Genomic DNA, 9975 nt, shown 5'->3' with positions numbered 1-9975 from the left:
TTGAAAACATTATGCTAAGTGAAATAAGCCAGTCACAAAAAAACAAAAATTGTCTAATTCCACTTATATGCGTTACCTGGAATGGTCAAATTCATAGAGACAGAAAGTGGAATGGTGGCTACCGGGGGCTGGGGGTGTGGGGAGCAATGGGAGTCTTATTTGATGGGTATGGAGTTTCATTTTATGATGAAAAAAAAGTCCTGGAGTTGAACAGTGGTGACGGTTGCATAACAAATGAAAATATTTAAGCCACTGATTACACACCTCGACAGCAAATTTCATGTTATGTCTATTTCACAATGAATGAATGAATGAATGAAGCATGGATGCCCTTTTGACGCAGTCTGGGGTATGAAGAAGGCATGTGATCTTCGGAATCAGACACCCAAGATTTCTGGTCCCAGCTGTGTGAGATTGGGTGACCTTGGTTTTTCTGAATTTCGAATCCCTGGTCTGTAAAATGGGGTAAGATTATCCAAAACAGGGAAAAAAATGCCAACATTAGGAAACAGATCCAAGGGTTGAGTGAGATGGCAGATATGAAGCCTGTAGCCCAGGGCCAGGAGAACTGACCTCTCCCCTGACCTCTTCCCCTCCCCACCCCCTCTTTCCTTCCTTCTCCACATCCAGATCCTGGGCAATGGTCTCAGCTGACCAGGTTTGCCTTGGGCACCCAACTCCAGCTCACCTTTCCTAGCAATTTGCAGCCTTCCCATGTCCCATTCCCCAGGTGCAGCCACCAGCTCCCCAGAACTCAGTGGGTGGATGCAAGGAACCAGCAGGCAAAGCCTTGCTAGTATCTCCCCAGGGTGCCTGCGACAAGCAAACAAGCAAAGACTGAAATGGGAAAGGTAGAATTTCACTTTCTGTGGGAAGTTTGTGGTGGATATATTTTTAGGATGGGAGCAGGAGGGAGGTATTTTTAGGATGGGGTACTCTTCCTGTGACTCTTTAAACCCCACTTCATCAGTAATACCTCCTCTGTGGAGCAGAGAAGAGAGGGGGCACCCACAGGGCTCATTTGATGGGTGAGGCAGCTGGCACGCTCTGCAGAGGAAGAAGCCACCCTACGCTTTGTCCTGGGGCTGGGAGCCCAGGTGTTGGACCCTGGTCAGTGCCTTTCCGGCCTCCTTTCCAGAGCCACCTCCCTTTTGGGAACCAAGCCTGGAGTTCAATTCCCCCTGCCCGGCCACATCCCTAGTCTCCCTTCAGGATGACCTGAAAGGGAAGTTTATAAGAGGAAAAGGAATGAAAAAGATCCTATTTAACAGCACATGCTGGGCGGGGGAACTTCCTGGCAGGAAACGCTGTGGAAACCGGGCCCAGTTTGGCCATGGAAAACTGGTTTGGCTCAGAACTGGCCAGAGTGGACAGGAGACCTCGGGCAGCGGTACGTCGCAATTAAACTGGACTTGTCCGAGTTCGCTTTCTTTCTTGTACCCTCTAAGCAAGCAGACACTATAATAATCTGCATACCACAGGAGGAGAAAGGTACCATTTTTTTTTTTAATCCAAGGGAAAAAAAACCCACCCTAATTTAGGTCAGAGAGACATAAAGGGCTACTGGTTCAGAGGCAAATCGGCAGCAGATGTAGGCAGCTGAGTGGAGCCAGGCTGAGCAGGGCCACCGCCATCGGCCACCAGCCTGAGTCACTCGGGTGGGGAGGGCGGGCAGCGAAGGCCAGGGGGTGGTTATCTTTATGCTTAGGATGGGGTGTGGGGTGCAGGAAACAATGGGAACAGAAGAGTCCTTGGGGCTGGGACAGGCACAGTGTTGTAGACAGGTACAGACAGGCTCCCAGCAGGATGCTCTCGTGGGCCAAAGAATTCAAACAGGCCCTGAATCTGAACAGAGACGAGGCATCTCCCCCGCTCCCACCCAACAAGACCTGGCAATTCCCTTTTGCAGGGCTCCTTCTGGCTGCGGCTGGTCAGCTGGCCCCCACCCCTGCTTCCCTACCAACTTTTGTCAAGAGCCAGGCCATCCTGCTGCTGGCGTGGGCGGTTCGGCCCCTGCTCTCTCCTCTCTTCTCCTTTTTCTCTCTTCACTCCTGTTTGTTTCCTCTATTCTCAACAGAAATATAAATTTTTAGGGTTAAGGCCCTGTCCTCACCTCTCAGGCCCCTGGCTGGGCCTACGGTGCGGGCCTGGTGACGCCGCCCCCTGGAATGTGAGCTGTTGGGAGCAGTGACCTCCCCTGTTTTGGTGGCTCTCTGGCCCTCCAGCAGCCGGCTTGGCACAAAGTAGAGGCTCTGCGAGGATCTGTCATTTGATTGGATGAGTACCACTGGGCACAAAGAGGGCACATCCGCTTAGAACATCCCTACTCCCCGTGTGGGGAACCACGCACTGAATCTGGCTTAGTGGCATATTTCTTGAATAAAGAGAAGGGTTTTCATGATATCCTGAGGTCAATTAAAGGCAGAACTCTGTTTGGGTCAGAGTGACCCAGTTTTCCCTGCCCCCATAAACCTCCCAGTGATAGAATGAAGAGTAAGGGCCGACACTCAAAGATGCTCTGTATGGCCCAACATAGGAAAGAAAAATAAAACATATTTTAGCAAGATGGTCTCAGAGCTCCGCAGCCTGGGAAAGACGAGAAATGACATGGTCAAGGTCACTTGGCTCATCAAAGGAAATGAAACCTAGGTCTCCTGCTGTTCAAAGTCCTTCCCGTTCAGTGGTGTTTTTGTGATGGGTCACATAGGTATTAACATACTGGCACTGTTTTTTTTTAATTTTCAAATTTTCCTTGACCCTTCGGCCCCTCTAGTTAATTAAGTCACATCTTTGCCAGCATCAAAATAGGTCATCTATCAAAGGATACAGAGCAGACAGAGGTGGCACAAGAAGAGAAGAGAAAGGGGTGTTTTACAATTTTCCCAGAATCCGGGCCCCTCCGCTGTGTATTCTGTCAACCGCTGCTTCTCCCGCCCCACAGTGCCGCAGGAACCATCCCTAAGAATTTCATATTCCAGTTTCATTAGCGTTTGTGCTGCCATAGATTACACTGCTACACAGCCTACTCACTAGACTTTCAGTTTTCCACCAAGTCCTCTCCCCACCCAAATGCCCACCTCTTCCATGACAGACAAGGGACACAAGAGGGGCCCTCTGGTTTTCGTAGTAGCTCCTTCCATTCTTTGGTCTGGGGCGGAGAGGCAATGTGGGAGAGCTTCTAGCCCGGTGCCCGGAGACAGCGAGAAGGAAGCAAATGGAAGTGGCCACAGCCGCCCTAGAGAGGAGGTGATGCCTGCACCTCCAGGGACCATTTTGGTACCTGGAGATCCAGGAAGCCCAAGAGCAGCCCTTCTTCCACTTTTTCCCAGAGTCAATTTCCTCTTCCCAGCATCTGAACAGGTACGCGTTCAGGTTAGTGCTCAGTTGGCTAACCCCACAACACCTGTAGAAATTGGAAACACCGGGTGAAGACGCCCCCTGCTTCCCCAGAGACTCCAGCTGTCTTCTGCAGACTGAACACATAATCCATCGCCATGCACCTAAGACAGTGCCTGGCACTAGAACTAGGTGCTAAAGGAATGTTCACTCCCTCGTTCCCCCTCCCTTAACTCCTTCCTTCCTAGGGCAGGTTCAGGCAAATTCAACAAATGCCCAGTGAGCCCCTTCGTGGGATAGACGGGCCCTGGGCTAGGTGCTCCAAGAATGAAAAGCAAACATGTTCTCAAGCAGGGTGGACCTTCCACGTACGAGCACACGGTGTGGCAATGGGGACAGCCAAACTCCAGTTTCCCCAGGGAACCAGTCCTCTTCAAAGGTACCATGGAGCTTCTCCTCTTGCTCAGGGAAAATGCCTTGAAATGCATGAACGACAAAACCTACATTATGGTCTTTCTCAATGCAAATAGTCAAGAATATCCACCTTCGACGAAAATGAGACATCGGGGGCCAGCTCTCAACCCGAGCCAACAAAACGGCCACACTTCTGGTGAGGCTTGGCAGGACCCCTGATCCTGCGAGCTGGCCCCACAAGCTCACAGCACAGCAGCATCGGATCTGTGCTTTGGACTCAGATTTTCTTATTCTCTGTTCACATCTCTGGAACTGTCACGACTGACAAGTCCGAAATAGCCTGCGAAAGGGAGGCGGTTCTGTGTCAGTTTTCATGGCTGTGATTTTGTAAGGGATTCCTTTCCAATGCCACCATTTTCTTCTCTTAGCCCCTGTCCTCAGATCTCGGCATACTGCCTACAGCTCAACAGGTGTCCAGCATCAGGCTCAGGTCAGGAAAATGTTTTCGACTCCTACTATGCAAGAAAGACTCCATACCTGAGAAGCCGCCAGCCCCACATAGCCACTGAGCACTTGCAAATGAAGCTGTGAGTGTAAAATACACAGATTTTGAAGACAGTACCAAATAAAGTTAAATACAACATTAATAATTTTTATATGAATTACATGTTGAAATGATAATAGTTTGGCTATACTGAGTTAAATAAAACGTATCACTAAGATTAATCTCACCTATTTCTTTTTATTTTTCTAATGTGATCTCAAGGAAAATTTTAAAGTGAAACTGTGGCTTGTATGATGTTTCTATAAGACAGTACTGGTCAACATACTAGGGGATGCCAAGAGGATAAAACCAGTCTTCACCGGGGCATCACAATGGTTTGGGGCTGTGGGGTGGTTTCAAGTCAGCTGAAATTAAAACAGTCCCATAAAACATTTGTTTTTTACATAATTATGTACCATCCCCTTGCACTACCTACTTGGAGAAGAGTCTAGCCCATGGAGCCTTATAACAGGGCAACAGAGTATGAGAATGTTTGGGGCAAGAAGCCAGATCTGATCCATCATTTTTCTCGGCAGGTAAGACTACAGGTAAGACTCTTTCACGGTGGTCTCTGGGTATGATCAAATTGTTACTCATGTTGGAGTTTCCTCCACACACCTACACTCCTTATCTTCAGGGACCCAAGATGGAACGGAGCTGTCACTCAGGCCCTCAGCAGATCATCAGCAAGGTCAGAGAAATGCTGGAATCTGGCTGAGAAAGGAGACATGCGCAAACAGCCTCAGCTCCTCACCTTCCTGCCAGGGAGTGTGCTTGTGGTGAGGTATTGGTTAGGGGAGTTGTAGTCCATGACTAGATATTTGGAAAGGAAGAAAAAACAAAAGTAAATAGCATACTGTGAGTCCCTTCCATGTGCCGGGCATGGGTTTTATGTAATCTCACGATCCTCACCGTCACGGGGCTGGGTGGGTATGGGCCCATTTTATAGATGGGGAAATTGAGGCTCAGAGGGTTAACTGACTTGCCCAGGGTCTAGGGCAGATTGGTTCTGACTGCTCCCCACAACAAGGCTCTGATGCACGAAACTGCTGCGGAGATGAGGCCTGGCCTAGGAATCAGGCCACATGTCCTAGTGTCAAATTTCAGGAGTTGAGGGACCTTGGACAAGTGGCATTTGCTCCCTGGACCCCAATTTTCTTAAAATGGAAATAGAGGTATTGGTGGACAAGACCAGTGTTTCTTTCACTTTTTTCAGCTATAACCCACTATTCCATTTTTCTTCATGACCAGGCTATAAATCTGCGTGTGTGTAAAATTGAAGGAAAAGTGTGGTTGAACAATATCACTTTAACTACATATGATGCATGTTGCTATTTTCTGGTCTCTCTTTACATTTTTTAAGCAGGTGGAATGTAACCCACTAGATTGATCCAATGACCCATAATAAGGTACTAGCCACAATTTGAAAAACACTGCTCTCAATGATTGCTTTCCAAGCGTCTCTCCAGAACTGACATCATATGTAAGCACCTTGGTCTCAGATCAGCTTTCTTCCCTTCTCAGTATTCTTCCATTCTCTCTCATTCCTTTTCCTCTGCCCTGCGTGCTCCACCCACCCCACCCCAGCTGGCACAGGCAGGCCAAAACTTCACGCGTTTCTCTCCACCCAAGGGCACACTGGAATCAGAGAAAGGGACGAGAGGAGCCTGCTGTACAAAATATTGCCTCGGACCCACCCGCAGATCCTCGTTTCCGCAGGCCGTCTGCCAGGACACGGAAATCTCTCTATTATAAAAGAATGAGTCTCTGTAATAGAATTTGTGGTAACGGGGCTTTACTACTCAATCTAGCAGCAAAGTACATTTGGGAGCCCTGAAAAAGATGAGATTGAAGAAGTTCCCCTGATTGTAAAAGGTGCCGGTATAAAGAAACCTCTTTGTCCCTCCTGATGATGAGGTTATAAAGAGGCTTATTTTAGCAACCCCTGACGGGAACTCATATTTCCTCCTGTCTTGTCCCTGGAGAAGGGAGGCCTTCAGGCGTGCCTAATCCCCCACGGTGAACGGTGAACTGTGTTGGCCACAGCAGACCTTTAAACACGGCAGAGGCATCTGTCCGGGTTGTTGAGGGACAGCCTGAATCCCCATCCTGCCAGGTGCCTGTGGAAAGTCTCCACGCCCAAATGTTCTGGAAGCTTCTGTGGGCATGAGGCCTCCTATGCATCCAGGTTCCTTGTCAGTTACCCCTAGGTGAATGTCCCACCGTGCTGAAGTGTGTTACTGGGAGGCAAGAAGCGGTCACGTGCTGCCAGCCCCAGACATCTAAGAAGGGCAGGGAACGGAACTGTGGGAAGGCCTGAGCCCAGCCGAGGCTTGCCTGTCAGAAGCCCCAGAGGAAGGGAGTTGACAACCTGGCCCAGGGTCAGGGGGCAAACAGGGAATGAAGCCCTGCCAAAGAAGTGTTGTCCCCTCCCCACGTTGGGCATTTGAATGACCCTCTGCCTGTTGCCCTGTGTTTCACCTCACACTTCCTTTTATTTCACTTGTCATATTAAGAGCTGTTCCATCTGTGGCTTTGGATTAACTCCTAGGATTGGTAGTAGGTGGCTCTTGGGGTCCTAGCCAGCCTTCCCTCACCTGTGCCTCTCAGGGCTGACCCCAGTAGAGGTGGCACATCTGCCTGAGGGTCATGAGCCATGGATGGGGACATTGCTCAGGCCCCATCAAACTACCCCCAGTCCCAGGTAACACAGCTGTGTTGATACAGATTCAGACCCAGCACAATCTAAACAGCCTTTCCGGACTCTGGGCCATGTAGAGCCCCTCCCCACCCCCAATGCTTCTTGGGCTCCTCAGAGCCTAGCATGATTTTACAAGCATCAGGACCTGAAAAGTCTATAATTTGTAGCACTTGGCAGGACATAGGAAGAAACGGTGACTGCTGTTGGGCAATATATACCTGGAAGCCAGGAAGGACCTCTGTCACCCTAACCCCTTCCCTACTGTCCCCCTAAGACTCCCCAGCTGGCTGATGCCCATAATTCCACAATCACATCTTCCTTCCTTTGGGGCAAACCAAACCTGGACTTTAGCCCACATTAAAATGCCCTTCCCTGGGAGTGCTGTCTTTAAAATCTTATCAGTCATCTTAGAATAAATGAGTTCATTCAAATCAGCTGAACTCAAGGGCCTACCTTGTGTCTGGGCCTCTGCCGGGCCACATAGGGGTTGAAAGCTGGGCTCAGGGGTGCTGCCCAGTCACCCCCATCCCCAGCTCCTGGGAACTGCTCAGTGGCTGCTGTCTGGTGCTTGCCAATACAGGACCCAGGACCAGTGACTGACAGAACCCAAAGGGGGCATTTTCCTATTAATGAATTGTTTTGCCTTCTTGCCCCAATTTACTTCATTCTTTCCTTTCCATTCCTTAAAGCTACCAGTTACTTTTCAAAAAGCCTGAGCAGCAGATTTACACAAACATGTAAATCAATCAATCAATCAATCAATCAATCATTCAATGTGATCAACAGCAGCATTAACATCTTCCTCTACAAAGTTTTACTCTGAACATATACCTTCAATCAAATGAAACCCCAACCATGCATAGGCCACAGTCTAACAAAGAGAAAGAACACATGCCCAGGAAAATAAACAAGCACTCCATAGCCTCCAGTTACTTTGGGCTCCACCAAGTGAATGATACAGTCTTAAGCTGGTCCTACAGGAGCTCAAAGAAGGGACACATTGCTTTGAGGTTGAGCCGTCAGATTAGAGGAATTGGGCCTTGAAGGATGAAAAACATTTGAGGATAGACAAGTTTTAGGCTGGGCAGATGATCCATCAAAAACAAAACAAAACAGAAACCCCCAAACCTGTATAAACAAAGGAACAAAGAAATGAATACAGAAGATGTTTTCAGTGTATCAAGTGGTTTCATTTTGGTTGGTGGGATGGATTGATAAAAACTGTGGGTATGAACTTGGCAATGGGCAGGAGGTCAAATTACAGAGCTTCTTCAATGCCAGACTAAGGAATTTGACTTTAATTTGATGGGCACTGGGAAGCTCCTGAAGATATTTGGATGCAAGAGCAATAATTTGAAAACACAACTCATCCAGTGGTAGTGTGCACAGACCCTCCCTGGGCCCAGTTTGCTAATCACATCAGGAACAAAAGTGCTCAAAAAGACGGAAGTCCTAAACCCATTATTCTAATTTATTAGAATCATCTGTGTTGCTGGTGATATAGTTTTGTCCTAACCCTAAGCAGTAGTTTTCCACCCTTTGAGGCTTTAAAAAAAATACTTGCACCTGGCAACTTCAGCCTAATGAATCAGAATCTGGTGTGGAGCCAGGCCTGGGTATAATTTAAAAGCTCCCCAGGTACATCTAGTGAGCTGGCTGGGTTGAGATCCACCATCCCTCTCTTCCCAAGATGATCAAGGTGGTCTCATGATTTAGAACCAGGCACAGGCGGTGGGAGCAGATCAGTAAGCAGAGCAGTGAGGTGGGCAGCCCCAAGCCCTACCCACCTTGGCCAATGCTGGCACTAGGGAAGGTTCACACGGTTGGGACATGGGCATGGAAAGTAATGGGAAAACACCCACGTTCAGAGACAGCATATATTTTTTTATGAGCCCCTGGATTTTCTCAGGTCACAAAAGGGGAAGGCAAGGCAGTGACATACACTAGACCAGTCACATTTGCTGTCTCTACGTGCTGACGTATGAAGCACCAGTGCCCGGGACGGGGGCGAGGAAACACGCTCAACAGATCCGACTTCACCAGGTGGCTGGTTGGTAAAAGGATGCAGCTTTCTCTTTAGTGATTCGCTATCTGGCCTAATCCTGGGGTTCAAATCTCTGTCAAAGGGAGTTCTTACCCGGGGAGTTAAAAGTTACTTGCAATGACACCTACAGAGTTCTAGGTGCCATCCCGTGCTTTCCTGAGCAATCATCATCCTCAGGTGAGCGGTGCTGAACTGGTCTTATAGAACAGCAAGGGTGGAAGAATGAATGCATCCAGTTCTCTCAGCTATCGCTCTATGAGCATGTTCAGTGAGGAGCATCAAAAAAAAAAAAAGAGCAGAAGATGGACGATGAGAACGGGAGCAATGAGGGCAGTAGAGAGAGGCTGGGACTACGGATGCTCAACATGACAGAAGCCTGTCTTTCAAGACTGCTGTCTTTGATCTCCTCCCAAAGCCGTCACTTCCAGAAAGGTTGGCCAACCAGGCCACTTGGCCGTGGGCTGAGTGTTTCCTTCTCCCTAACCTGGGCCAGACAGACGCACCCTCTCCTCTCTGTTATCTGAATCAGGTCCACGCACCTTCCCACCAGTCTCGTTAGATGACTCCAGCCCACCTCGCACTTTCCTCTATGAGCTTCTGCAGCAGCCTCTGCCCTGGGCACCCATTATCTCTTTGTGCCGCTTCTCTCTGTCCCCATGCTCTCCACTGGAAATAACTTACAAACCACATATGTGATTTAAAATTGTCTGGTAGCCGCATAAAAAAAAGTTTTTAAAAAGTGAACTTAATTTTAACAATACATTTTAACTCAATATGTCCAATATAAGATTGTTTCAAGTTGTATCAATCATGAGGTGTATTAAATTTTTTTTTGGACCACGTCTTTAAAATCTGGTGTTTTATGTTTATGGCACATCACAATTTGGAGGAGCCACATTTCAAGTGCTTAATAGCTACAGGCAGCTCATGGCTATT

At 48.4% G+C, this 9975-nt stretch overlaps 1 protein-coding gene across 2 annotated transcripts in view; it reads right to left on the bottom strand.

Annotated features, from left to right (window-relative positions):
* Window positions 1-9975, bottom strand: part of ZBTB7C (zinc finger and BTB domain containing 7C) — a 275712-nt gene that overhangs the window by 39143 nt on the left and 226594 nt on the right. The window lies entirely within an intron of this gene.

The sequence above is a fragment of the Pteropus vampyrus genome, unplaced genomic scaffold, assembly GCF_000151845.1.
Source record: "Pteropus vampyrus isolate Shadow unplaced genomic scaffold, Pvam_2.0 Scaffold3, whole genome shotgun sequence".
Lineage (NCBI taxonomy): Eukaryota > Metazoa > Chordata > Mammalia > Chiroptera > Pteropodidae > Pteropus > Pteropus vampyrus.
Note: the sequence above shows the minus strand (reverse complement) of the source record. Positions and strands in the feature narration are given on the sequence as shown.